Here is a 27,103-nt window from a genome sequence, read left to right as displayed (position 1 = left end):
CATCCCATCCTTCCCATTCTTTGCTTCCATCATAGCTCAGACTCCTTGATCTCATTCATACCCCTGTGAAACATTTACCTCCAAGCTTCTCCCCAAACCCATCCATCCAGCTCACTATCACCAGATTAATTTTCCAGAATCATAATCCTAATCACTTCTTTATCCTAAAGCTGCAGGGCAGTAGAGTTTGATGGTTATCCTCTGGAACCAGAATCCACTCTCAGATCCACCTCTGAGGGGCAGCAACCCTTGACTCGAGCAGCCTTACCCATCCATTCCTTGGAAATAATAGTCATCTGCACAGAGTAGTTACAAGGACTAAATGAGACAAGCATACAAAAAAAAATTACATATCGCCCAGCACAGGTAAGTACTCCACTCTGAATGGCCATTGTTGGCAGATCACTATCAGTAGTCTATAGATGGTTGATTAATGTCTTCAATCTGTTCTTACAGCCTCTCTCACACTTCTTCTTCCTATAGCTCCTATCCCATTCACACATCTGTCTAGCCTTTTCTTCCACACTTCTGTTAATCCCATCCTTTTCCTTCCCTCTGAATCTCCCCCCACTCAGATTATCACCTTTTATTCCTCAGTGGCATCCTTACTGATTCACACATTTCCAGTCTTTGCAGCCAGTAGTCCTGCTAAAGGCACAAACCTGGTCACATCCTGAATGAGTATAAATCTTTCTACAGTTCCTACTGCTTTCAAGATAAAATCTAAACTTCTCACCACAGCCCCCATGGAACCAGACACCTTTGTGTACTAATGCCTTTCACCTTTTACCTGGCTTAAACCAATCAGGCTTCCTCCTGCTTATGAGCTATTCACTTTATGGTTCCCTCTCCCTGGAGTATGCTCCTCTTTCCTTCTCGTCTGATGAACACCTATTTGTCCTTCCTCTTAGTCTAACTCAGTGGAGACTTCCTCTAGGAAGCCTTCCTAATCTCCCTGAGTAGGCCAAGCTTCTCCCTTATAGATTGTCAGAAGGTGCTCCTGTGTAGATATTTCATAGGAACAATTTACATACCTTCATCACTAAAGTCATTATGCCTCTGCAGCAAAGTATGATGCCTGGTCAAATCTGTGCTCCTTAAGTGTCCAGGAAAGGAACAAATGAATAAAATGAGCACAATGACTCTGCTTAGGCTCATCAGACTGCCTTCTGCACAGAGGCTTCTTGCTCTATAACTTGTCTCTCTCTACTTAATGTTCTCCCTTGCTAACTCTTGTCTCCTGCAAAGGTAACCTATCCCTGGTGGGTCTAGGCTGCCATGGTTTCTTCTCCATGTCTTTCCTAACTCACTAAAATCAACTATAGTCTATACTCTTTCTTTCCTTTTCTTCTTTTTATTCCTTTGTGGTACTGGGGATTGAACCTAGGGCCTTGAACATGTTAGGCAACTGCTCTGCCACTTGAGCCACATCCCCAGCCCTTTTGTTTGTATTTAATTTTTGAAATAGTGTCACTTTAACCTTCCCTGGGCTGGCCTTGAACTCTCAATTTTCCTGCCTCGGACTCCCAAGTAGTTGGGATAATAGGCATGAATCACCCTGCCTGGCTTAAAGTCTTCCTTTTCTTTTTTTGATTGTGAGAATAACACATGCACATTGTAGAAATTTTAGATAATGCAGGTAATGCAGAAAATAGAAAAGAAAAAATAAAACATTTCAGATGCAACTAACCAGAGATAATTGTTGCTTTTATTGCAGAGTGTGTCTACCCATTTTCCCCACATACAATCATGAAAAAAAATATTTTAAACCTTACAACAAATCAATGAGGTTCATATTGTTCTCCACATTTTGCGGAGAAAAAAAAGGTTCAGACAAATTCAATGGCTTGTGTAATATCACACAACTAGTTAAGAACAAAGCCAAAACAGTGTCTCAAGCCTGCTTCCTTCCTGGCTAAGCCTCCTTGCTCTCTCTAAAAGACTCTCCCTCTCCTCCTTCCCTTTCTTCCAAAAGCCCAAACTTTTTTACAGTTTCCTTTTAGCACAATTCTACTTCAGTAAAACTACTTTGGCATTCTTTGCTGGAATGAAAGAGTAGTAACAACCCAAGTGAACATCAGTACGGGTTCAATGAATAAGCCTCACAACAGAATGCTGCACTGTTGTGAAAAGAACAAAGGAGATCATGGTTACACTTCAACAACCTCCAAAGACAATTTTATAAAAAGAAGGATAATATTGTGTATGGTCTGTTATCATCTGAAAATGTGAAGAATATTACCAAAAGATACACACACACACATACACACACACACACACACAAACTTAATTTTCAGTTGTGCATAATGTTTAAATTTTTGCTATATCCATTCACTTAATAATTACCCCAAAAAAACATAGGCCTGGAGGGTTAGCACTTTCTTTTTTGTTGTTGTTGGTCGTGGGACTTGAACTCTGGGCCTGAGCACTGTCCCTGAATTCTTCCGCTCAAGGCAGGTGCTCTATCACTTCAGCCACAGTGCCATTTCCATTTTTCTGGTGGTTAATTGGAGATAAGAATTTCATGGAAGCCAGGCGCTGGTGGCTCACGCCTGTAATCCTAGCTACTCAGGAGGCTGAGATCTGAGGATCTCGGTTCAAAGCCAGCTCGGGCAGGAGAGACCGTGAGACTCTTATCTCCAATAAACCACCAGAAAACCGGAAGTGGCGCTGTAGCTCAAGTGGTAGAGCGCTCGCCTTGAGCTGAAGAGCTGAGGGACAGCGCCCAGGCCCAGAGATCAAGCCCCACGACCGACAAAAAAAAAAAAAAAAAAAAAGAATTTCATGGATTTTTCTGCCTGAGCTGGCTTTGTACCATGATCCTCAGATCTCAGCCTCCTGAGTAGCTAGGATTACCGTTGTGAGCTACTGACACCTGGCAGTAGAGCATTTTCTTACATACCTACCATTTTAAGAGTCTGAAGACTTTGTCTTCTCCATCAGACCAATAGGTTTCTACAGGTCAAGAAATTCCTCCTAGTCCAACCTCTCTGTACTCTACTCTGTCAGTTAACCTCTCTAAGATGGATTATGTCTCTTCTTTCAGGAAGGTGAATCTAACTCAGATTTTGAAACATTGTCCCTTCTGTCTTATAGCTCCAACACTACCAAGACCAGCTTTTTAAGGCTAGCTTTCCTGTCATCTATGCCCCTAAAAGAACTCCCTCCTAGCCAGATGCCAGTGGCTCATGCCTCTAATCCTAGCTATTCAAGAGGCTAAGATCTGAGGATTGTGGTTCAAAGCCAGCCCAGACAAGAAAGTCTGTGAGACTCTTATCTCCAATAAACCACTAGAAAACCAGAAGTGGCGCTGTGGCTCAAGTGGTAGAGGGCTCTCCTTGAGCTGAGGAGCGCAGGGACAGCGCCCAGGCCCGGAGTTCAAGCCCCACAACTGACAAAAAAAAAACAGTGCTGAGCACATAGTACATGTCTGCAATTGTTTTCTCTGAGAATAAATAGACCACATCTCCCTTGTCCAGACCATCTCCCCAGGTCAAGGTCTAGACTGGCACTGGCAGCCTCCCTTGGTCACTCAGGAAAGATCTGTGTCACTAGGAAATGGGTCTTCACACCAAGCCCTTCAAGCCACCTGGACCATCACTGACCCATCATCTCACCGTCACAGCGTTCTGTTCTAGGCCAGTCTAGGTCTGTCCCTAGGGCAGGGCCCCATCCAGGCCAAGACTAGACCCCAGACTGACTCCCTACCCCCAGCCTGGCCTAAGAACACAGTAACCCAGCCCAGCCTGGCGGGCCTAGCCCATCAATCGTGCTCCCAGGGGTACAAACCAATTTCTCTTGCTTTCCAGAGCCAGTCTCCCTGGCGGAGCCTGGAGGAGCCTTCAATCGCATTAATCCCAGCCTGGCGGCGGTGACGAAGACGGATTTCTCCACCAAACGATCCATTTGTATCTCTCGAGCACTCACTCGCTTTTTTCTGTGCGGATGTTCAAAATATCATGAAAAAGGCGTTAGCCCGGTAGCTGTGGCGCAGCGAAATAATAGAGTGATCCGGCAATGCGCTCCTGACCTTGCAGGACAGCTAATCCATCCGCACATCTATCTTAATTATTCCCGGTTACAAAAGAGAAACTCTACCATCCATTCATTCTGGGCTGGCAATTCCATTTTCCACCCCCCACTCACACCCAATCCTTTCTTCACCAGTCCTCTAACCAGATAGATCCATTCACCACAGCTATATCCCAGCCCAGCCTAGCCAAGGTCTGAGCCCACCTTGGGCAGCCCAGCTCAAGAGATCTGAAGTGGTGTGTGTGTGTGTGTGTGTGCGCGCGCACACTCTCATCAACACAACTTTGACCCATGTGCATTGAAGGAAGATCAGCTATATATAGAACTAAGATTCAGCAAAAACACTCACACTCACACACACACACACACAGTGATAACTTCACACAGGCAATCACAGACTCATAATCTCAACCAAATGTTGACATTCAGGTTCCTGTCACGTGGAGTTGGAGTCATGGATCAGTTGGTAGAGTGCCAGCCAATGAGTGAAAGTATCTGGAACCAAGTTCTAGTTGGGGTCTCACACCAAAAAAAAAAAAAGGAAAGGCTTCTGTCACAGATAGGACCACATCCATCTTCACCTTCATCCAACCTCACTAGTTAGACTTTCCTGCTGCTCTTACTGACACTTGGACAGATACTAGGATTGGCTTTTTCCACCAAGGGAAGACCCAAAGGGAGGGAGATTTCTTGGTTGGTCTAGATGTCTATTTCTGACTCCTAACGTTAAAGCCCTACCCACTGCCTCCTGACAGCCCTTCTCCTTTGTACAAATCTAGTTCCCCGGTACTGTAGGGCAATGGTTGGCATGTGAGGGAGGAGGAAAGAAAAAGAGGTAGAAGAATGAGGGGGAAATTTTAATTCTTTTTGTTTGGTGCTGATTATGGGGCTTGAACTCAGAGCATGGGTGCTCTGAGCTTTTTTGTTCATGACTAGAGCTCTACCACTTTGAGGCACAGCTCTATTTCCAGCTTCTTGGTGGTTAATTAGAGATAAGAATCTCAGACTTTGCTCCCTGGCTGGCTTGGAAATGCAGTTTTCAGGCCTTTTGAGTAGCCAGGCTTACAGGCATGAGCCACTGGTGCCTGGCTCATGTGAGCATGAGGAAAAGGAAGAAAGAAGGGAGGCTGGAGTGATAGAAGGTCACAGCTAGTGTGTGCCTGCTTGTGGAACACAATTGGAGCTAATTGTACTAGATTCACTTTGAGGATGCCTGTGAGAGTTTCTAATTCTGCCCCTTAATGTATGATTTTTCTGATCCCTCATTCTAATGATTTTAATGCAATCAGCAAAACTAAGCATGTAATTGTCTTGGCTTTGTGTTTGGCCATGGTGGCTCCTGGGAACCCTGGCTTCTAGTTCTCATGCCCTCCCCACCCAATTCAACCCTCCTTCCTCTTCTCACTTTAGTTTCAGTCACCTAATACACATATAAACTTCAGCTCTTGGCTCTGGAAGGGAAACACAAAGAAGTTCAGTCCCTGGCCTTACGAAGCCCAGGCCACTGAGGAAATGATGCCGGGTGTCTAGCTAGTGAGGTGGTTCTCTTGGCCCAGCCTGGCTAGAGAAGGAGGAGAGCTTGCAGGAAGGGCTCAATGCCCTCCCCGTTTCCAGAAGCAGCAGGCAGCCCTGGCTGAGCCTGCGGGGTGGGGTGTGCAGGGGAAAGGCCATTTGTCCTGAGACAATGGCAGAAAAGGGGTCTCCAAGCGGCTGTTGAGAGCCAATTTGTAGTGGTGACGGCCGAGGTTGCTCCAAAGGCTGGGAACAGCTGGAGCTCCGGGTGACTGATGGGTGGGCCCAGGAGAGGGGCCATTGGTCTGGCAGACACAATGGCCCGGATGGTGCTCGGGTGGGGCCCGTCAAAATCATTAAGTGCTGAAGATGGAGCCTGCAGACTTCAGATGGGACCAGCGGGTTAGGGGGAAGAGGTCAGGGGCTTGCCCCTCCCTCCCCGCCGCCCCTCCTCCACCCTTCCATCCCAGCTCTGGAAATTGACCACCCACGCACGTATTATCATCTAATTTGCACAGGCACACCCCACACCCTCACCCACGCGCAAACTTCAGCCTTATTCCTTGACGTGTTCGAACTCTGGTTCTGGGGTAACCTGAGCCTGATGGAGCCTCCCCAGGCTGCCTCTTTGGGGTGGTGCCCACCCTCAGGCATGCCCTTCTGTAGCCGTGACTTTTTACCTTGCAGGAACACTGATTTCTCAAGTGAAGACTAGGCTAGGTCTCCTGTCTCCCATCCTAAAGGAAGAAGCTGAGGCCCCGTGTGCTGGTTGCTTCTGGGGGTGGGACACGTGTCTCCCACTTGACCTTCCCCCAGGGGGTAGAGGCGGGGACTGGGGAGAAGCCCCCGCCTTGTGGATCCCCGGGCGTCCTCCATCCCCTCCCCTCCCCCCAGCGCCCTCTTCCCCCGCCCCTCCAAGCTCCGGGCAGGAGAGCGAAGCAGTGACCCGGCCAGGTGGCGATGATGCGGCCGGCCGCTCTGGTCACTCTTGGCCGCTCCCCGCGCGCAGCCCGACCCCCCTCGCATGGGTCACGGCGCCGGCAAAACTCTGTGACACAGAAACGCCGCGGGGCCTGCGCGTGTCGGGAACAATCCTCCGCCTGATGGGAAGCGACAGCTCCGCCCCGCCTCCCTCCGCGCCTTGCCTCCCGTGGCTCCCCCCTGGGGGCCGTGCCCCGCGCCCCTGTGCCCACCCAGCCGGCCGGGGGCGCCCCTGCAACGTGCACGGGCCACCAAATTCCACCCCCTCCCCATCCCTTCTGTTGGGGCCGGGGGTAGGAGAGGAGAGTAGGGGTGGGTCAGGGCGAGAGAGAGTGGGAGAAGAGGGGCACCGTGCCCAAGGCCCAGGCCTGGGACAAAGCACAGGAGAGGGACAAAGCGAACAGAGGCATGGTTGGTACCGCCCCACTTCAAGTCTGTTCACAGGGTGTTGCCTAAGAAAAACAGCGACATGGGGGCGGGGAGGGAGGTAGGCTGGGGAGAGGTTCCCCCTGGGAGGGGGTCAATAGGTGCAATTTCTCTTCTTTTTGCTCCTCTGAACCTCCTGGGGTCTTCTTTGTCTTTCATATTGGTTTGCAAAGAACGTATCTGGTATGATTACCAGCCCCTCACACCCCAAGTAAAAGCCAGCGCCCCAGGGCTCTATGGTAGAGGCTTCCTATGGGTATCATAGGAATTGAGCCTGCCCTCTGGTCTGGGGCTAGATTGAGAATTCCTGAAGGACCAGCCAGGGAATGGCCTCCACCTTCTAGGCATGGCTTCCCACTTTAAAGGGCTGTGGAGAGGGGGCATGACTGTAGGGAAACTGCCCCAAAGGAACCCTTCTTGCATGTCTTCTTGTATGGGCACCCAGTGATGCCCAATGATACTCCAGATACACCATGGCATGCTGGCACGCACCCACACGCACAAGCATATCCCAGTCATGGCCTTCTACCCATTCACACCTTGCCCTGTCTCTTGTGGCCCCAGTCAAGTCTGTGGTCATTGCCTCCAGTTCTCAACCTTGCTCCAGGCCTGACCCTTGAGGTCAAGGGCACCACATCCATCCCAAAATTCCTTGTCCTCCTTCCTCAGCATTTTTTCTACTCAGTTGGGCCAAATATCTTCTCTTCCGGACTTATAAGAGGGGATCTGGTATGGAAAGAGTAAGGTATAAGGGAGATAGTGAGATGAGAGATCCCGGTCTCTGACAGACCAAATAAGATGCCTGCCTCTTCAGGATCCACAAGGATCAGCCCTTGGAGAGAGGAGGATCCTTCTTTCAAATTGCCCATTTCCTCCCCCTTTACCTCCATCCTGTTCTCCTTCTACTTTCACTTTGTGCCCTGGCCTGGAATCCAGGTCCAGATTCTCCAGGAGCCTTTCCTCTCCTCTGACTTAACTCTTACCTCATTGAAGTCCTTTTGTGCTGTCACCAGATTCTTCATGACAGAGAATTCTGTGAGTTCCTACAAAACAGAGGAAGATCTCCTCTTCATTTTACATTCTCCCACCCCACATCAGTTGACGCTGATGAATGAATGAATGGGCTGAGGGATGCTTGTGAAACTGTTTTTTTTTTTTTTTTTCTGGCTGTTAAGGTGACTACTTACAAATGAAGAGCTAGAGCAGCTCAGAAAGATTATGCTGTTTCCCCCAAGAAAGATTATGCTATTTCCCCCAAGACTTTCTGACTCTAAGGCTGAAGATACTCCATGCTTCTGACCCAGGACAGTATGTGGGGAGGGGTGGGGGGGAGAAGGGTTAATTCTCCCACTATGCTGCAGTGATAGATCTGATTCCCTCTCCAGGAGGGGCCCTAGATCTATCTCTTCTTGCCAAGCCCTTTCATCAGTACTAGTGCCCCTTTCTGTTCGGCTGTATGCCTAAGATTAGTCTCCTCAGAGTTCCTTTGGTCTTTCCAAGAAAGCTGGACCACAGTCCTAGTTACACCACTGACTAGTTGGTACCTAGGCCCAATCATTAGCCACAAATCTCCTCTGGTCCCCCTTATCCCATTCCCCACTGATTTCCCCCAAATTTATGACTTCCCCAAATATATGGGCTGGGCTTGAGTAGGTGATGTCAGAAGATTCCTCCCCAGCCCCCTTGGCCTTCTGGTTTCCCATCCCTGGTGAGAGGAAAGGAACAAGGCATCACCCATCACAGTCTGCCCTCAGACCCCCTAGAGGGGGGTTCAAGCCTTCCCCCCAGAGGGCTGAGAAATGTTGTGAATTAATTACCATCAGACCTCCGGCCGCTGTTCATCTCTGTAAACAAACATTTTAATATGCAGTAATTAATTACATCTGCCACACCAACCCTCCTCTTGTTCATCCTTCAGCTTTTCTTCTGCTCACTCTAGATCAACCTCCTTCCTCATGTGGGTCCTGAAAACCAAGCAAGACCCTTCCTGTGCCCCTCTTCTTGACCTTCTCCCCCCCACACACACATCAGATGTAGGTGCTTGCATCTGCCATGCCATTCTGAAGCTTTTTGTTCCTTTTCTGCCTCTCTAATGCCTGTCTTTCTGACCGTCCTTTGTCTCTTGTTCTCTGTGCTTAGGTTTTCCCAGAAAGTTTGATGTCAGGGACACATTTTGAGGGGGTGGCAGAGGTGAAGGACCTAATGGGTCTATCTACCCCAGTGTGCCTAAGCACATTCTTCATCTGCCTAAGCACATTCTTCATCTGCCTAAGCACATTCAACTAATTTACAGGGATTATCCAAAAGCCAGAAGAACCACCACCACCACCCCACACCCCAAGATAGGTGTCGTTTTGACCCTTTTCGCTTTTCCTATCCCACTCCCTGCCTCCACTGCAGCTTTTCATGAAAGACACAGAAGACAAACAATTGCCCAGGTGAAGCCACTTGAGTACGTCACAGTTACTTTTCTCTGAACCCAAAAGTACCACGGTGCACCTGCTGGAGGCAGTTTGGCACTGTGAGCATGGGGTGTTGAGATCCCAGGTAAGGGGAACAGAAAGTACCCCCCTTTTCTGGGGAGGTTATCCTGGGGAGTGTGCGAGTTAAACAGGGAAGTGACCACCCCGGTGGAAATCTTCAATAAGAACCACATCAGCAAGAGGCAGAAGCCCGAGGTTCGGAGCAACTGAGGATGGGGAAGACTACAGACGGCCTGAGGGGCTCACCCGACCAGACTAGACGCGCAGGGGGAGCCGGGAGCTGGGTGGGCGGGGTAGGGCGGGCGCCACCAGGCGTGGCGCAGGGAACAGAGCAGAATGAAATGCAGATGCAAAACGTGCTCGTAAGAGTTTCCTCTCTCTCCCCATCTGCCAAAGCCGAGATTTTAATCTTTAATCCATGAGCAATCAGCGAGCAGCGGCGAATGGCACATTACAGATGTTTTACTGTCGCGGGCGCTCGCAGCCTCCGCGCTCCGCACAGGCGCGCCGGGCGCCCCCGCCCCTCCCCCTACTCCTTTTATCCTCCCCCCCTCCCCAGACTCCGTTGAACAACATCCCTCTTACCTGCAGGCTGCAGGCCCACAGAGGAGATGGGAGTGGGGTCTGCAGAGCCTTTTCTACAGGAAGTGGGACTCCACAGACCCGGGGTACACACAGCAGCACAGGTGCACCTGGGGGTTATGGTGGTGATGATGGCATTCAGTATTGCGCCAAGGTGGATCCCTGCAGGCGCGATCTAGGTTGGTGGGCAGAGACCAGGAGCATCGGGTGTCCTGGTAACTGAGCTCTTCCATACATGCACAAACCATCACCACCCTTGCGGGACCCTGCGCTCCTGCGATTAGCGTTCCAGATGTTCAGCTGAGCTGGGGCTCTGTTTTCCAGATGTTGGGCACCTCTGTTCTTACGTGTGGGACCGCCAACCCCTCTGGATGCTGAAGGAGGAGAGTACTGTAGGTGTCAGATCTAGGAGTTGCTAGGAAATTCTGGTGGAGTGGAGTCAAAGAGCAGCTGATAATATGGGGAAGGGGGTGTCTGCTCCGTTAAATGGAGCGATGATATTAAGTACTGAAAGATTTTTTTAAGGCCTAGGAATGTGACCCTGAAGTCCATGTTAGACTCCCAGTCCAATTTGCTCCCCTGGCTACAAGATCCTCTAAAGCCCTAGGGATAGGTTTTCCAGCACTGAAATCCTTAGTAGTGATTCCAGTTTGCAAAGATAAAAGTTGTACAACTACTGGATTAATATCTGTCTGTTTCACTAGTGTATAAATTCCATGGTCCAGAACTATGTTTCTGCTCATCATTGCATTCCCCAGGTTTGGCATGGGGCCCAGCACGTAGTAGGTATTCAGCCAGCACTTGCTGGTGCTGGTGCTGAACTATTGCTTTGTGCTGTCACCTCAGATCAGGTTTTCTTTTGCCACTATCAAAGAAGCCAGGCCATTCACTCCAGCACAAAAGCAAGCATCTCTGATCTTGCTCCTTCAAAGCCCCAGCAGAACGGTAGCCCTCCTCCCTCCGTAACATCCCCTCCCTTTTCTCCCTAACTAATTGATGAATCTTTCCCATTAGATAGAAGGGATCCCAGGGCAAGAGTCTGACCAAAAACAAAAACAAAAACAAAAAACAGGCTTCCTTCGGCCAGCTGTTTTCCTATCCAGAAGCGAGGCCCCTCCTGACTTTACCTTCCCCCTTCATCTTTGGACACACACACCATACTTCTTCCCCTCTGTATGTCTACGAATACTGTAACCTTCTCATGGTTCCTTAACCTAATACTTTCCAAGGTACCCCAATGCCAGTAGAGCTCCAAACGGGTCCACTTCATTAACCAGGCTGTACCCTTCCCAGGGACTCCCAATTCCTGAACTCCAAATGAGTAGGGGCCAAAAAGGGGGGGGGGGAGACTCTGTGGATGCAGAGGCCGGAAATGAAGAGAGGGTAAAAAGGTGAAGAAGAAGAAAAGGCTGAAAGGAAAGCTAGGCAGGGGGAAAAGAGATCCACAATAGAGGCGGGGTAGACACGGGTAGGGACTGCTCAATGAAGGGCGCCTGAAAGTGGCAGGCAGAAAGACACAAGAGGGAGAAACAGGGGCTGGCGAAGGCGGCAGAGGAGAGGCCCAGAGACAGGGGGACACTGGCAGAAAAAGGGCAGGGAGAAGGGGCGCTGGAGGGTTTTCCCGGAGAGGGGGCATCGGGGAGGAAGGTGGCCCGGGCCGCTCAGGGCCGCGGGCCGCCGCGGTGCACAGTTGTCCGGGAGCCCGGGCCTGCGCGAGCCCCGGGCCGGCGCGAGCCCAGGCCTGCCGCCATCAGTCGGAAGCGGCCCAGGGCCTAGGCCCCGGGGCCCACAGGCGGCCCTGGTTGGCGGCGGCTGCAGCGGCGGTGAGGGAAGCCGGAGCGAGAGGCTGCTAAGCCGCGTGTGTGTTTTTATTATTATTATTTCTGATTAAAGAGGAATTCATCTCGTATCTGCCTCCTGCCAGGGGCCGAGGCGCCGCCATTGGGGTTAACGGTGCGGAAGAATACAAAAAAATTTCATTGAGGAGGATTATAAAAGTTACTAGCTGGAACATTAACAGAAGAGTAACTTGTAAAAAATGCAATATTACAATATTCACAAGGACGGCAGAGCGTGGTAAAGCTATAAAATTCAACATTAAAATCTTCCACAGCCTAGATAACCTAGTTAACAAACATGGTATTGGAACTACTTTTCTGTTGAGGGCTGAGGGATACGAGCCGGGGGCTGATCACACCTTCGCGGTGGGAGGGGGCGGGAGAGGGCAGGGAAGGGGCGGGGCGGCCCGGGCCACCCGCCCCTCTCCTGCCTCAGCTTCCTCCCCAGGAAAATGGGCATAACCTGTATCTTGTGTAGGAGAATGCCTGAGGAAGCTTTTCTAAATCTCAGGTAGGACTGACTACACAGTCCCAGGGTTATTTTTTCATGTGAAGTACTAATTAAAGCAGAGAACCCAATATAGATTTAAACCAGCTGAATAAGATTTACATTTCTATAACTGTAAGGTCTGTGCATAAAAGGTGTTATGAAAGGATTTTGTGCGGGTGTTCAGAATGAGATCTGTGTGAATTTCCAGAATTGGGTATTCAGGATCCCTATGTATGTGCCTAGCACTGGAGAACATAAGCATGGTATGTAAATGTATATTAAGTAGGATTTGCAGGGCCTAGCTTTGAAATGAAAGGTATGTGTCCATGGTGATGGGTAGTGTGTATTTGTGTGTGTGTATTTGTGTATGTGAAAAGTGAGTCTATGCAGGATGTATGTATGTATGCCTAGAATGTGGGTGTGGGTAAATATGTACCTAGCATTATAAGGACTGGCAGAATATATGTTTATTTGTGGTATATTCATATGTATGATATGTATGATGTAGATACATTGTATATACTTTTTGTAAGGTGTGTTTAAAAGGATACATGGGGGAAGAAAGGAAAAGCATAAAGAGCAATATAGATAGGGTTAATTTAATTAAAATGCATTATATGTATGTTTATAAATATCACAATGAATCCCCTTTGTACAATCATTTATACTAATAAAAATTCATTTGGAATGGATGCATAGTTCAAGCAGTACTACCTGCCATGAGCAAGAAAGACAGTTGAAGCTCGGTGCTGGTGACTGGCATCTACTACTGCTTAGAAGGCTGAGATCTGACAATTGTGGTTTAAAGCCAGCCTGGGCAGAAAATCAGTGGGACTCTTATCTCCAACTAATCACCAAAAAAGCTGAAAGTGGAGCTATGGCTCAAGCAGTAGAACACTGGCCTTGAACAAAAAGCTCAGGAAAGTGCCAAGGCCTTAAGTTCAAGCCCCAGGAACAGTACAAGAAAATTAATTGAGAGCTTTAAGGTGTGGTACAGGTGCACACATACGCACATGTGCACACACACACATACACACAGGGGATATCTGTAATCACAGGTATATGTACATGTGTGTGCAGAGTGCATGTTTCAAAGGACATTACATCATTAACACAGGATGTTTATGTGTATAAATACTATCAAAAGTATATGATGTTTGTTGTAGATACACTATTGATGCATAGACTATATGAGATCAATGTGTAAATATGTATGTGTGTCTGCAGGGCATGAGTGCTTCTGTGAAGTGTGAGTGTATATGAGCAGAGGGTATGATTGTGAATGCAAAGTCCAGATACCTGGTGTAGATCCATATATTTGTAGTGAATATGTATCTGAGCAGAATATATACATATGAAAAGCATGTGTATTTGTATGACAAACACTTAGACATGTTGTAAGATGCCAGAGTAAGCACCTGCAGACAAAGAGCATCTGTTTCTATCAGGTTTCCAAACGTGTGGTTAAGAGCACAGACTCTGGAGACATATTTTGGGGGACTGAACTGTACTTTGTCATGTATTAAGTGTATGACCTTGGGCAAACAATTTAATCTCTGGCTGTCTTCGTATCTGTATTGGCAAAATGATGATAATAAAACTACCTATTTCATAGGATTGTTATTAGAGTTATATGATTAATATTTGCTGTAGTAGGTAGAGGAATAGTTGCTCTGTGTGTGTGTGTGTGTGTGTGTGTGTGTGTGTGTGTGTGTGTGTGTGTGTGTGTGTGTGTGTGTGTGTGTGTGTGAGTTGGGGCTTGAACTCAGGGCCTGGGAATTTTCTTGAACCTCTTTTGCTCAAGGCTAGCACTCTACCACTTGAGTCATAGCTCCATTTCTGGCTTTTTGGTAGTTAATTGGAGATAAGAATCTCATGGACTTTCCTGCCCAGGCTGGCTTCAAACTGTGATTCTCAGAGCTCAGCCTTCTGAGTAGCTAGGAGTGATCCACTGGCTCCCTGCTGTTGCCTATTTTTATCTTATTTTATTTTATGTGTGTATGTGTATGTATGTGTGTTGGTAGTGGGCCTTTAACTCAAGGCCTCATGCTTTGAATCATGATTCTCAGATCTCAGCCTCCGGAGTAGCTAGGATTACAGGCATTAGCCACTGGCGCCAGGCTCTTTTTATTTATTTATTCATTCATTCATTTTTAAGTCAAGGCTTGTCACTCTATTAAGTTGGCTATTTTCAGATGTCCAAAACCTTAGTAACCTGTGAATATGTTACCTTCACAACAAACAAGACTTCGCAGAGGAGAGTGAGTGAAAGATCTTGGGATTTAAGTGATTAGCCTGGATGAACCAGATGACCTTACAGTTATCACAAGCACTCTTAGAGAGGAAAACTCTTAGAGATGAGTATCAGAGTTTATAAAGATGTGAAAACTACAGTATGGATTGGAGTGACAAAGCCACAACCCAAGGAATATGGGTAGCTTTTAGAAGGGGAAAAAGTCAAGGAAACTAATCTTCCTCCAAAGCTTCTAAAAGGACTTAAGCCCTGTTAATTCATTTTTAAATCCTGAACCCAAAATATAAAGTTAACAAATGTGTTGTTTTGAACCACCAAGATTTGGGTAAGTTGTTACAGCAGCAATAGGAACCTAATATATTTGTAAAGTGTCAGGTACGTTTCAAGTACCTTATAAGTGTTATTAAAATAAATTCCTTGGAGGGAATACTTCAAGCCCTAGGGGAGGCCTAGATGGTCAATCAGTTGTCAGACATGTCATCCTCATGTGGTTTCCTTAGGCCCTCCAGAATTCTGGATCCTACTGGAGCCTGTATTTTGCCAACACAACCATGGAAAGGTGGTGGAGCAAGGATGGAGTTCTTTCAATATCTGCCTGATTGTTTTTCCTTAGTTACAAACTGAGGTTGGGCTAGTGCCAGCAACCTAGGCCTGTGGCTAAGGGAATTTAAAGCCAGGCAGAGAATCTGTGGGCCTCAGATCTCAGCTTCCTGAGTAGCTATGATTACAGACATCTTAGATATGGATTTTGGCTCATCCCAGAAGATGACCCAAGAAGTCTACCCCACAAGGACTTCTTTCTTCTCTTGGAACACACAGGTATGTTGTACAAATACACATGGACATAAATCTACACTAGAATATAGAGTCTTCTCAGGCCCCAGAGAGAGGTGATAAGACATTCTGATAGCTGGGAGCTGGTGGCTCACGCCTGTAATCCTACCTACTCAGGAGTCTGAGATCTGAGGATCGATATTCAAAGCCAGCCTAGGCAGGAAAGTCTGTGAGACTCTTATCTCCAATAAACCACTAGAAAACCGGAAGTGGCACTGTGGTTAAGTGGTAGAGTACTAGCCTTGAGTTGAAGAGCTGAGGGAAAGTGCCCAAGCTCAGAGTTCAAGTCCCACGACCGACAAAAAAAAAAAAAAGACATTCTGATGAGTAAGTCCCTAGTGGAGTAAAAACATAGATTATAGAGCTGAGGATCTCACTGACATAGCACATGCCTAGCATGGGCAAGGCTTGGGGTATGGTGACTAGTAACACACATATACACACACACAATTAAGAGTTTTCTGTATGTACTGAAATACTTAAAATCACACTTTGGAGTGAAAATACTCAGCTATGGCTTTCAACTCTACCACTTCTAAATGTCAGTTGAGAAACCTAAGTAGCCTTTATGGCCCCAGGTTTCCCATCTGCAAAATGGGATAATAAGTGTCTATTTTGTGAGGTGGTTGTGGGTACTGAATGGGACTCAAAGTATTTATCACATTGCATGGCAAATAAGTTATCAATAAATGTTACTGTTGGTGACTATGATGTCATTAGCATCATCACTCCTTGCCTTTTCTAGGAGAGACAGTATGGTACTCAGATCTATGAACCAGGGACCATGGGTAAGAATCGAAGCCCCACCACTAGCTAGTTGTATGACACTGAGCAATGGTACAAATTTAATCCAAATTAGCCTCAGCTTCCTCATTTGTATGAGAGGGCTGAAAGTACTCCAAACTACTCATACCTCATGAGAATCTGAGTTTTATAAATATGCAATCCAAAACTCATAGTTGCATTTTACCCGGTTTTTCCAGCATGTACTGTAACTAGATAAAATCATGCATTTAGTTCAAAAGTTAAAAACATACCACTAGGCATGGTGGCCCATGCCTGTAATCCTAGTAGGGATTCATAGCGTAGGCTATATAGTGAAATCCTGTATTAGAAAAAAAAATTGGATGGGCTTTATTGGCTCATATCTGTAATCCTAACTACTCAGAAGGCTGAGATACGAAGATTGTGGCTCAAAGCCAGGTTAGACAGGAAAGTCCATGAGACTCTTATCTCCACTTAACTACTGAAAAGCTGGAAATAGTGTTATGGTTCAAAGTGGTAGAACACTAGCCTTGAGCACAAAAGCTCAGGGACAGTGCCCAGGCCCTGAGTTCAAGCCCCAGTATTGGCATGAAAAAAAGTTAAAGGGCATATGAGGTAAAATAGTCATCATTCTATCTCTGCCCCCGTTCCTGAGACAATCATTATTTTGTTTCTAGTATATCATTCAAGATTAAGGTGGGTATGTTCATGGTTGTGTGTTCTGTTTTCCTTTCCAAGCCTTCTTTTTTTCCCCTCACTTAATTCACCTTGGGGATCTTTCCATATCTATATTTGAAGAGTCATTTCCCTCTAGATTAAGGCTGCCTAGTATGCTACTGAATAGACATGGTATACATCATTTACCCAGACATCTAGATCATTTCTAACTTGGAAACAACGTTGCACACCATTGCATCATCTGTACAGGTTGATAGCTTTAAAATGTTTTAAATAGTTTCAAATGAATGCATATAAAAATCAATATTTCTGGCTGCCCTTAAAAATTAAGCAACTTACACCTGCCTAGCAGGTATGAGGCTAAGTTCAGACTCCAGTACCACCACCACCACACACACACACACACACACACACACAGAACTTGGCATCACTAGCTCATACTTCTGCATGGCAATTGTCTCCTGCATTCTGTGTGTGTGTGTGTGTGTGTGTGTGTGTGTGTGTGTGTGTGTGTGTGTGTGTGTGTGCTGAAAAACCCAGGGCCTTGCAAATCTTAGGCAAGTAATCCTCCCCTGAGCTACATGACTAGCCCAGCAATATTATCCAGAAGGCTGGAGCGCTCAATGTGCTGGGTCCTAGGTCCATCCCTAGCACCACGAGGAGGAGGAGGAGGAGGAGGAGGAGGAGGAGGAGGAGGAGGAGGAGGAGGAGGAGGAGGAGGAGGAGGAGGAGGAGGAGGAGGAGGAGGAGGAGGAGGAGGAGGAGGAGGAGGAGGAGGAGGAGGAGGAGGAGGAGGAGGAGGAGGAGGAGGAGGAGGAGGAGGAGGAGGAGGAGGAGGAGGAGGAGGAGGAGGAGGAGAGGAGGAGGAGGAGGAGGAGGTTCCTTTCTCCAGTTGTTTAGAACCTGCTTCCATGTTTTCTTCCCAACTATTCCTGCTACTTCAGGCATCTGCCCAGGTGAGGCCCTGGTAAGACTAACAGAGCATTGCAAGTAGTGTCTGGTACCAAATACACGCTCAGTGCTATTATTACCCCTTCATGGGAATCACTCATCTGAATTTTTAGAAAAGTCTTTTTCAGGTAGTCAGGTTCTTGTGTGGGTAAGTTTCATGTATGGTGGGTGGGCTACATTTTACAGTACTTGGGAAACTCTTGTTCCTAACAGGGAGAGGCCCCTGTATGAGTGAGGGTTTCCACTGCTCTGAAAGGAGGGAAAGAATTCCTTCATATAAATCCTGCACTTATTATTAATAGAGATGAAGACCAACTAGCCTATCAAACTTTTACTGGACAACATATCCATTAGCCACAATTACATTTTTAAGAAATCACTTGAATTAAGTGAAAATTTAAAAGTTAGCTCCCAAGCCACATTGCAAGACTTCAATGCCACATATGGCTAGGATACCATACTGAACAGTGCAGATAGGAAATATTTGCATGATCACAGGAAGTTTTTTGGATGCACTACTCTAAATATAATCTTAACAAATGCAGGGCACTGGCTGATTCCTAGCCTTTCACATAATTCTTTTTTTTTGGGGGGGGGGGTCCGGTCGTGGGGCCTGAACTCAGGGCCTGGGTGCTGTCCCTCAGCTCTTCAGATCTAGGCTAGTGCTCTACCACTTGAGCCACAGCGCCATTTCCGGCATTTTTTCTTTTTGCTTATGTGGTGCTGAGGAATCGAACCCAGGGCCTCATGCATGCAAGGCAAGCACTCTACCACTGAGCCACCTTCCCAGCCCCCTTTGACATAATTCTTATTCTAAACCCAGAACTGGCAGAAAGAAGGCATTCAGTTATGTCTTTTTGTTGTTGGTTGTGGTGGTCATAGGCCCTGAACTCTGAGCCTGGGTGCTGTCCCTCAGCTCTTCAGATCTAGGCTAGCACTCTACCACTTGAGCCACAGTGCCATTCTGGCTTTTTCTGCTTATGCGGTGCTGAGGAATTGAACCCAGGCCCTCATGCATGCAAGGCAAGCACTCTACCACTGAGCCACCTTCCCAGCCTCTCAGTTATGTCTTAAATGAACAAAGGGGGAATCACTGAGTGAATAACTGAGCCCAATCAGTGGCCCACAGGAGACAAAACTATAGGTTACTCTGCAACAACCTTTTGAGAGTGGACTACATTAAAGGGAGAAGCTTCAGTAGACTGCTGGAGACTGGCTGCTCCCAAGGGAGCTGCAGCATCACCCAGAACTACGGCCTAAGAAGGAGGCAAGTTGTTCATTATAGCTGAGTCAGTAACCTATGTTTTAAACATTTCTATTTTTTTTTGTAAGGCCTTCCCTCCTCAGAGTGTGGATAACATTTCTGTATAAATGTCCTGGTGTCTGTAGATCTAACCTGGGAAGGCTTTATTGACCCCTGGAGGTCAGGGCAAAAGCTAATGTTCTTCTGGCTGCACAGCTGAGATTTTGCTGGCTATGGGAAAGCTCCTACATCCAAGGCAGAAGTTATACTAGCAGCTGTGGGGCCTCACCTGTTCCCCTCAGGAGGGGGATAGGGAAAGAGAAGGAAGAGGAAGAAGAGTAGGAAAAGGGTGAAAGGAATGAAGCTAGGGAGGAAGAAGACCAAGATTTGAGGGCAAGAGGGATGAGAATCTAGCTAGAAGTGCAGGAGATGACGGTATGCGGATCTGTGCACTTGTGTTTGCATCCATGTGCCTGTATGTAGTGCAGACTGTGTGACAGGGAGCTGTGTATGTATTGGAAGGTTGTGAGGAGTGTAAGGAGAGTTATGTGTCTTTGAAGAGGGCTGTCCATGTATGTGTGTGTTTAGGCATGTATGTATGGCATGTACATAGTGGAGAATCTGTGAGTGTGTTGAGAGCTGAGTATATCTGTCAGTGGTGAGAGGAGTTATGTATAGTGATTGGAAGGGTAGTGTTTGGAAAGTCTGTGTAGTGGAGGGTGTGTGTGTGTGTGTGTGTGTGTGTGTGTGTGTGTGTGTGTGTGATGTATGGTGGTCACAAACATGTCACTTATATAGGCTTTCTTTCTTCCTTCCTATTCCTAGATAGGGGGGCAGGACACACACACCCCTTTGGAAGGCCTCATTAGTCCATGAGGGAAGGCTCAGGCTTTCTGTCCCAAATGGCCCCTCTAGTTCTCATACTTTGTTTTTGGCACGGAGGGAAAATGGAGATGAGATGGGGGAGGTAGGCAAAGATGAAGAGAGACAGAGATGAAATACAAAAACAGAGAAGAAAGAAGACCCAACCAGGCCCTGGAGAACAAGTGGAGAGATAGAGTCAGAGAATCGCTGGGAGGGAAGTGGGGCGGGGTGGGGGTGGGGGTGGAGGGTGGGAGAGACAGAGATCAAAGGCCACAGGGAGAGATCTGGGAAAGAGATCCCAAGGAAGCCAGGGCTGAGGGAGTGGTGGGGAGCAGAGCGGGATCAAAGGCCAGCCAGGGGGCTTGCCATCTGGGGGTGGGGGATGGGGAGGAGGCAGGTGCTGGGGTGGGGGGAGGGCCGGGGCTGGGGAGGGGCTCGGTGGGGGAATCGCGGGGCCGGGTGGGGGGAGGGCCGGGGCTGGGGAGGGGCTCGGTGGGGGAATCGCGGGGCTGGGGCCCCGCGCTGCTCGCTGGCTCGCTCGCTCGCTCGCTCGCTCGGTGGCGCTCGGAGCTGCGCGGCTCCCCGGGGAGATGGCAGACACTTTGCGGAGATGTTACTCCGGAGTTGGAGACGATGATAAATATGATAATTTGTATAAAATCTGAATGGGTCTTGTTTTCAGGGAGAATGCCTCGGATGATGAATGGGCCCGGCTCTCAGATAGATGGCTGATAAAAAGTGTATTGGATTGTTGAGAGCGATTTTAATTCTCATTCTGTACCCGCAGATGCCGCGGCCGCCGCGCCCGGCCTCCTCCTCCCTCCTGTCCACGGTACCGGGCGGCCGGCGGCCCGGCCGGCCTCTGCGGCTCAGGAGGCTTCTGAAATGACTCTAATTACAGAGTTATTAATTTTAAGAGGAGGGTGAGCGGGGGTTTATGATTATTAATCGAGAGCCTGCGCCTGGCGGGCGGGCGAGGCGGGCCTGGTAGCCTACAAGCGAAGACTGAGCACATAGGCTGATCTGGGTCCACGGGCAGATCCAAACCCGGCGGGCTCCCTGGCGGCGGTGGCCAGGCCCAACTTCCCACGAGGACCTCAGTGTCTGCCCTGCCTCCACCCGACCTGCAGCCCGGCCCGCGCGCACCTGAGCAGCTGAGCCCTGAGCTTTGCTGGCTGCAAGTCTCAGGTGGAGAGGTGGTTGGTTGAGAGGAAAGTCCTTTTCCTTGTTCCCGATTCTCACCCGTGTCTAGAGCCTTTGCCTGTTGCAGTATCGCGAATGATCATGACAATGACATGTAGGGGTATTATGTATGGGTATAGTGTATCGGGCACAGAGTTGTTGGTGGTGGTGGTCGTGTGTGTGTGTGTGTGTGTGTGTGTGTGTGTGTGTGTGTTGGTTCAGGGGCTTGAATTCAGAGCCCAGCCACCATCTCTGAGCTTTTTCACTCAAGGCTAGCACTCTACTCGATGAGCTACACCTCCACTTCCCACTTTTTAGTAGTTAATTGGAGATGAGTCTAACGGGGGCTGGGAATGTGGCTTAGTGGTAGAGTGATTGTCTAGCATGCACAAAGCCCTGGGTTCAATTCCTCAGCACCATATAAATAGAAAAAGCAGGAAGTGGCACTGTGGCTCAAGTGGTAGAGTGCTAGTAGCCTCAAGCAAAAGAAGCTCAGGGATGGTGGACGGTCCTGCCCAGGCTGGCTTTGAATGTTGATCCTCAGATCTTAGCTTTCTGAGTAGTTAGGATTAAAGGCATGAGCCAGTAGAGTCCAACAGTGCTGTTTGTTTGGTGTTTTTTTAAGGCTGTAATTTTGTCTAGTCAGCAGGAATGAAACTTCCATTTCTCAGATGAAAAAAACTAAGACTTAGACATAACTTGCCTCTCTGGAGGGGAGAGAGTATCTTTTGAGATGCTGCGACCTACAATTCCTCCTCTATACACATACATTTCCATGTCCAAAAGAGTTGAGGAGATAGGAGTAGGCTGACAAAGAGGCAGTGCCCATCTCTAATTTACATCCATCCAGTCACCTCATCCCCCATGTCAGTGTCGAATGAAGTGGCATATCGCCAATACCCTGTCCATCTTCAAGCTGGGAAGGGTGATCCCTGAAAGGAGTCTGTAAATTGTTTGGCACTTTGAGAATATCTGCTCAGCTACAGTGACTTTTTAAATTGTTTTGTTTTGTTTTGGGGTTTGGGGGTTTTGTTGTTTTTGGTGGTGCTGGAGTTTGAACTCAGAAGCTCACTTGAGCCACAGCCCTCCATTGATGATTAAAGAACTCAAAGATTATTGGAAGAAGCCATTAAGTATAGTTAGCTAGGAAATGGTTAAATTAAAGGAAAAAATTAGACACCCCCTTTCCAAAACACAGTACAAGACCCTTCTCCTCCCACATACCCATTTTACTGGATGAGTTAAAGGAAGTCAGAGATGGTCTTCACAGACCTCAGTCATTCCAGAGTTTCTTTTGGTAAATTCTGTCTTTTGGCAAAGGCAAGTCTTTCCCAAGGAGAGAAAGGAAAGCTGTGAGGCAGTTCTAGGATGGGTGGCCCTCTGGCCCCAGTCAGATCAGTTCTGTGAAAAGCCATACTGCCTGTTGTGTGAGCTCTAGGAAATCCACAGATACCATGGTTTCTGGAGCAGGATCTTTTGCAGTTCCCAGAGAACTTCAGCTAGTTTCATGGAAGATCTGCATGAGGCAACCCACGTCAGGTCCTGAGGGGCATAGGATCATCCAGGAGGTTCTTGTATGTAGCTAGAGTTAAGGATCAGAATTTTCAAGGCCTGATCAGAGCTGAGCCTAGCTGCAACAGGGTACAGGCCTAGAAGCAAAAATATCCCAGGGCACCTTGGATGTCCATAGAACTGGCTGGGGAAGTTAGTCTCCCAACACAAAAACCAGTGTGCAGGCTCTGATTTCCTAAAGGGCTAGATGAGGACTAGATGAACATCTAACCTCATAGTGTTAGCTGGCCTGGTCATAGAAGTCAGTTTTGAGTTCCCAGATTTAGATGCCCTGGGTAGAGGAAAGAGAACAGGGTGAGATCTGGGAGGGAGAAGGAAGAAGAGCTCCGGGGTTCTGCCAGGTAGAAGTTTCTAGAGAGTTCTTTCAACCACAGTCAGAATGCATTTTTCCCTTTGGGGTTCTTTTGGGGACCAAAAAGTTCTAGCACAGTAGCATATGTTTATGATCATAAGTTATGGAGGCAGTATCCGGGTAGAGAGCCTGCCTTTGCTGCTTACTGATTGTGTGATATAGGAAAAGTTACTAAAAAGCTTTGTGTTTCAGTTACCTCATCAGTATGATGGGACTAATACTAGTAAGTAAAGATTAAGGGACTTACGGTATAGAGAGCAAGCAGAATAGTGCTTGGCATGCAGTGAGCCCTCAGGCACATTAGTTGTTATTATCACTAATCTTGCCATAGTAGGCATAAGGCCTACTTGCATCTTTGAACCCACCCCTACCCTCCCAACCCCCCCATGCCTATGCAGGAAACAATGTTCAAGAAGTGTATAAAGAAGTCTTGCTAGGCACCAGTGGCTCACACCTATAATCCTAGCTACTCAGGAGGCTAAGATCTGAAGATTACGGTTCAAAGCCAGCCTGGGCAGAAAAGTCCCCATGAGCATGAGACTCTCATCTCCAATTAACTATCAGAAAACTGGATGTGGCACTGTGGCTCAAAGGGCTAGAGCACTAGCCTTGAGCTGAAGAGCTCTGGACAGCACCCAGGCCCAGAGTTCAAGCCCCACAACTGACAGAAAAAAAAAAAGTCTGGTTCCAGGCAACAGTGGCTCATGCCTATAATCCTAGCTACTCAGGAGATAGATTGAGATCTGAGGATCTTGGTTCAAAGCCAGCCTGGGCAGAAAAGTCCCCATGAGTTTGAAACTCTTATCTCCAATTAACCACTCAAAAAACTGGAAGTGGTGCTGTGGCTTAAAATGGTAGAACACTAACCTTTGAGCAAAAGAGCTTAGGGACAATGCCCAGGCCCTGAGTTCAAGCCTCAGAATGGGGGTGGGGGAGAAGTCTGGTCCAAACATTATGGCACATACCTAAAATGCCAGATACTCAGAGGCAAGAGCAGAGAATCTGGAATTCAAAACCAGCTCCAGTAATATAGTGAAACTCTCCCTCCCCTCTGTGTGTGTGTGTGTGTGTGTGTGTGTGTGTGTGTGTAAAAGTCTGTGTATATATAAAAGTCTGGTTAGGTTGGGACTAGGAATGAGCTAACATATGTTATATAACCCAGGCTTGCTTAGAAATCACAATCCTCCTGCCTCTGCCTCCCTAATTAAGACAGAAGTTCTTTTCCCTGTTTTACAAATACTTTCAAGTGCTTTCAGAAGTTTCCTATGTGATTTGGTTCACACAGCTGATCCATTTCCCATCTGAGAACAGTGGAATTCTTGGCTCCATTTCCTACTCATTACTGCTTTCTGGTATTTTAGGGTTAGTCTTTTCAATTGTCTTTTTCAATAATTTGTATTGTTTTAGGAGACTATGAAGTAGGGGAAAAGGGTCACCCCCTCCCAGGACTGGAGGTGTGGCTCAAGTAGTAGTGCACCAGCTATGAACAAGCAAGCTGAGGTATTGGCAAAACAAAATGTTACCCCCAGAAATGACACACAGGTTTCCACTTGAGCAACCACTGTGAGGGAGGATTTGTGCTCCCATTGCCCTACTCTCCCCAACCTAAGGAATTCAGGTTAGGTGTCAGTGGAACTTTTGAGTCCCTGCAGAAGTAAAACTAAGCTACCTTCCTATTTTTCCCCTCATTCTACTCCAGCATGGGTGACCTGGCAGAGGGAGGGACAGGAAGGGAAGGAGGAGTAAAGTGAAATGGGCTGAACCACATAGACCAACCGAGAAGCTAAATGCTGGAAAATTTCCAGGCATTTGTCATCCCAGTCCTTTCCCACTTGTACAGTGGTCTCCAGCGACCTTGCTGGGGTCTCAGTCTTCAGCCCCACTTCCTGGGACTCAAGAGCAGGGACTTGAAATGGTAAGATCAAAAACCATCCCTGTCTCACTCTTGGGGTAACAGCTCCCTAACATCTTTAGGCCTTCCTTTTCCTGCAGTCCACGTTCCCACCTTTCCTTCGCTTGGTCGTAGGCACTGCCATTGCTACTCCCCCCCCCCCCACACCTGCTTCTTTCTCCTCTTCTTTCCCTGCTTCTTTCCCATCCTTTGGTCCAAGCTGCCCGTGCATAGCAGGCCCCAGAGCAGGTGGAATCTGCCTGGCATCTCTCGGCGGTCCCCAGGAGGACTCAGGAAATGCGCCCTCCGCTGGCGCTGGGTCGCTGTTCTTGCGCTGTGGCCGGGAGCGACGGCCGGGGTTCTGGAAATCCACGAGAGGGGACAGTGCTCCGAGGGTCTGCAGGAGGGTAAGGGGTCTGAGCTCCCGGACTACTGAGTCTGGGTTAAGCGGCCTCAGCCCGCCCACCACGCTCCCCGCCCCGCTTCACGCCCGGGCATCTAGTCCCAAAAACCCAATAAAGAGCCCGCGCCTTTTGTATCTGCCGGGTCTCGGATAACATCCCAACATACAGATACCACAGATGCTCCTGTGCGCCCCGCATCCTGCAACTTCCAACTTGGAGCCCAGTTCTGCGTGGCACCCGGCCTACAACCCCCGGATCTGCGCGAAGCCGGGCCCGCCCGCAGCAGGGCGTGTGTTCACTGCCCGCACTTTTCCATTTGTTCTTTTGGTTCCCTTTTTTTTTTTTTTTTTTTTTTTTAAATTTTCTCCAGTTCCCTCCTTTTTAAATCTCCCTTGTGGTTCTTGCTAGGGCTTCTGTGATTTTTTTTTTTTTTTCTTAGCATTATCTCTCCCCTCCCACCCGCACTTCTCTTCTCCAGTATACTCCTAATCTGTTTTGGGTTTTTTTTTTTTTCCCTCTTCCTTTGAGTTCTTCACTTTGAGGCTCCCTCCGCGGTGTGTGTGTGTGTGTGTGTGTGTGTGTGTGTGTGTGTGTGTGTGTGTGTGTTGGGGAGGGGGCGCTGTCCCCGGACTAAGGTTACCCCGAGTGTCTGCATCCTCTTCCAGGCTCCTGCGCCTCTTTCTTGCTGTTTCCTTCTCCCAGCGGCCCCGATCTGTCTGGCCTGGGTCCGGCTCCCCCGCCGCCGGCCGCAGCGGTGATTTATTCCCCTCACAAGGAGGAATCAGGTGCTGAACCAAGCCCCGGAACGAGGGAACAGATTTCTCCCAGGAAGGGGTGTGTGTGTGTGTGTGTGTGTGTGTGTGTGTGTGTGTGTGTGTGTGTGTGTGTGTGTGTGTGTGTGTGTGTGTGTGTGTGTGTGTGTGTGTGTGTGTGTGTGTGTGTGTGTGTGAGTGTGTGTGTGTGTGTGTGTGTGTGTGTGTGTGCTAAAAGATGCTAATTACGGGGCGGGGGACGCGCCGCCTGCAAAAGACGAAGCGCCGGACGGGAGTGTGGCTGGCTGGCTGGCGAAGGGAGAGGTCGGGGCTCCCGGCCCCCCGGGGCTCCTCGAGGGAGCGTCCTGTGCGCCTCGCGCTCAGACTTTCGCCCTTCCCTGGGAACTTTCCTGTCCAAGTTAACTATTAACCGCTGGGGAGAGGCAATTTTCTTCGGAATTTCAGCGATTTCCTTTCCGTGGTGGAGGCAGATTAACATGCAAACGGTGAGCCTTCGGCTGGAGTCTGCGCGCCGTGAGGATGCCTCCGTCCCCCCCACCCCAAACAATGTCCTAAGGGACAGCGGAAAACTACAGCCCTGCCCCCCACAGCCCTGCTTGTGCACGCAGCCGTGACCCAGTCGGTGCCTGGCCGGTGCCCCGGGAGAAGGTGGAAAAAGCCCAGTGCTCGGCCTCAGGGCAGGGTTGAGGGGGAGGAGAGTCGTTTAACCCTGGCTAGCCAGGAACCTCCGACTTTCTGCCCTTATGGCCACACAAGAAGCCCTTGACCCTCCCAGTCTAGTTCATACATTCTGCTCCAAGCCCTATAGCGGGGGCTTAGGATGGCACAGGCATGCAGAACCCCCAACTATCCCCCAACCTCCTCCCCCTTTGCCATGGTCACTACCTCAAAGCCCACATGAGCACGCCTTGCTGTGGACTGGGACAGCGGCAAACTTGTTCAAACTTAAAGCTGTGTGCACAAACTTCTTGCTTTTGGCCCTCCTTTCCTCTCTTC

This window comes from Dipodomys merriami, unplaced genomic scaffold (assembly GCF_024711535.1).
Source record: "Dipodomys merriami isolate MVZ:Mamm:240054 unplaced genomic scaffold, mDipMer1.0.p SCAF_102, whole genome shotgun sequence".
Classification (NCBI taxonomy): Eukaryota; Metazoa; Chordata; class Mammalia; order Rodentia; family Heteromyidae; genus Dipodomys; species Dipodomys merriami.
Note: the sequence above shows the minus strand (reverse complement) of the source record.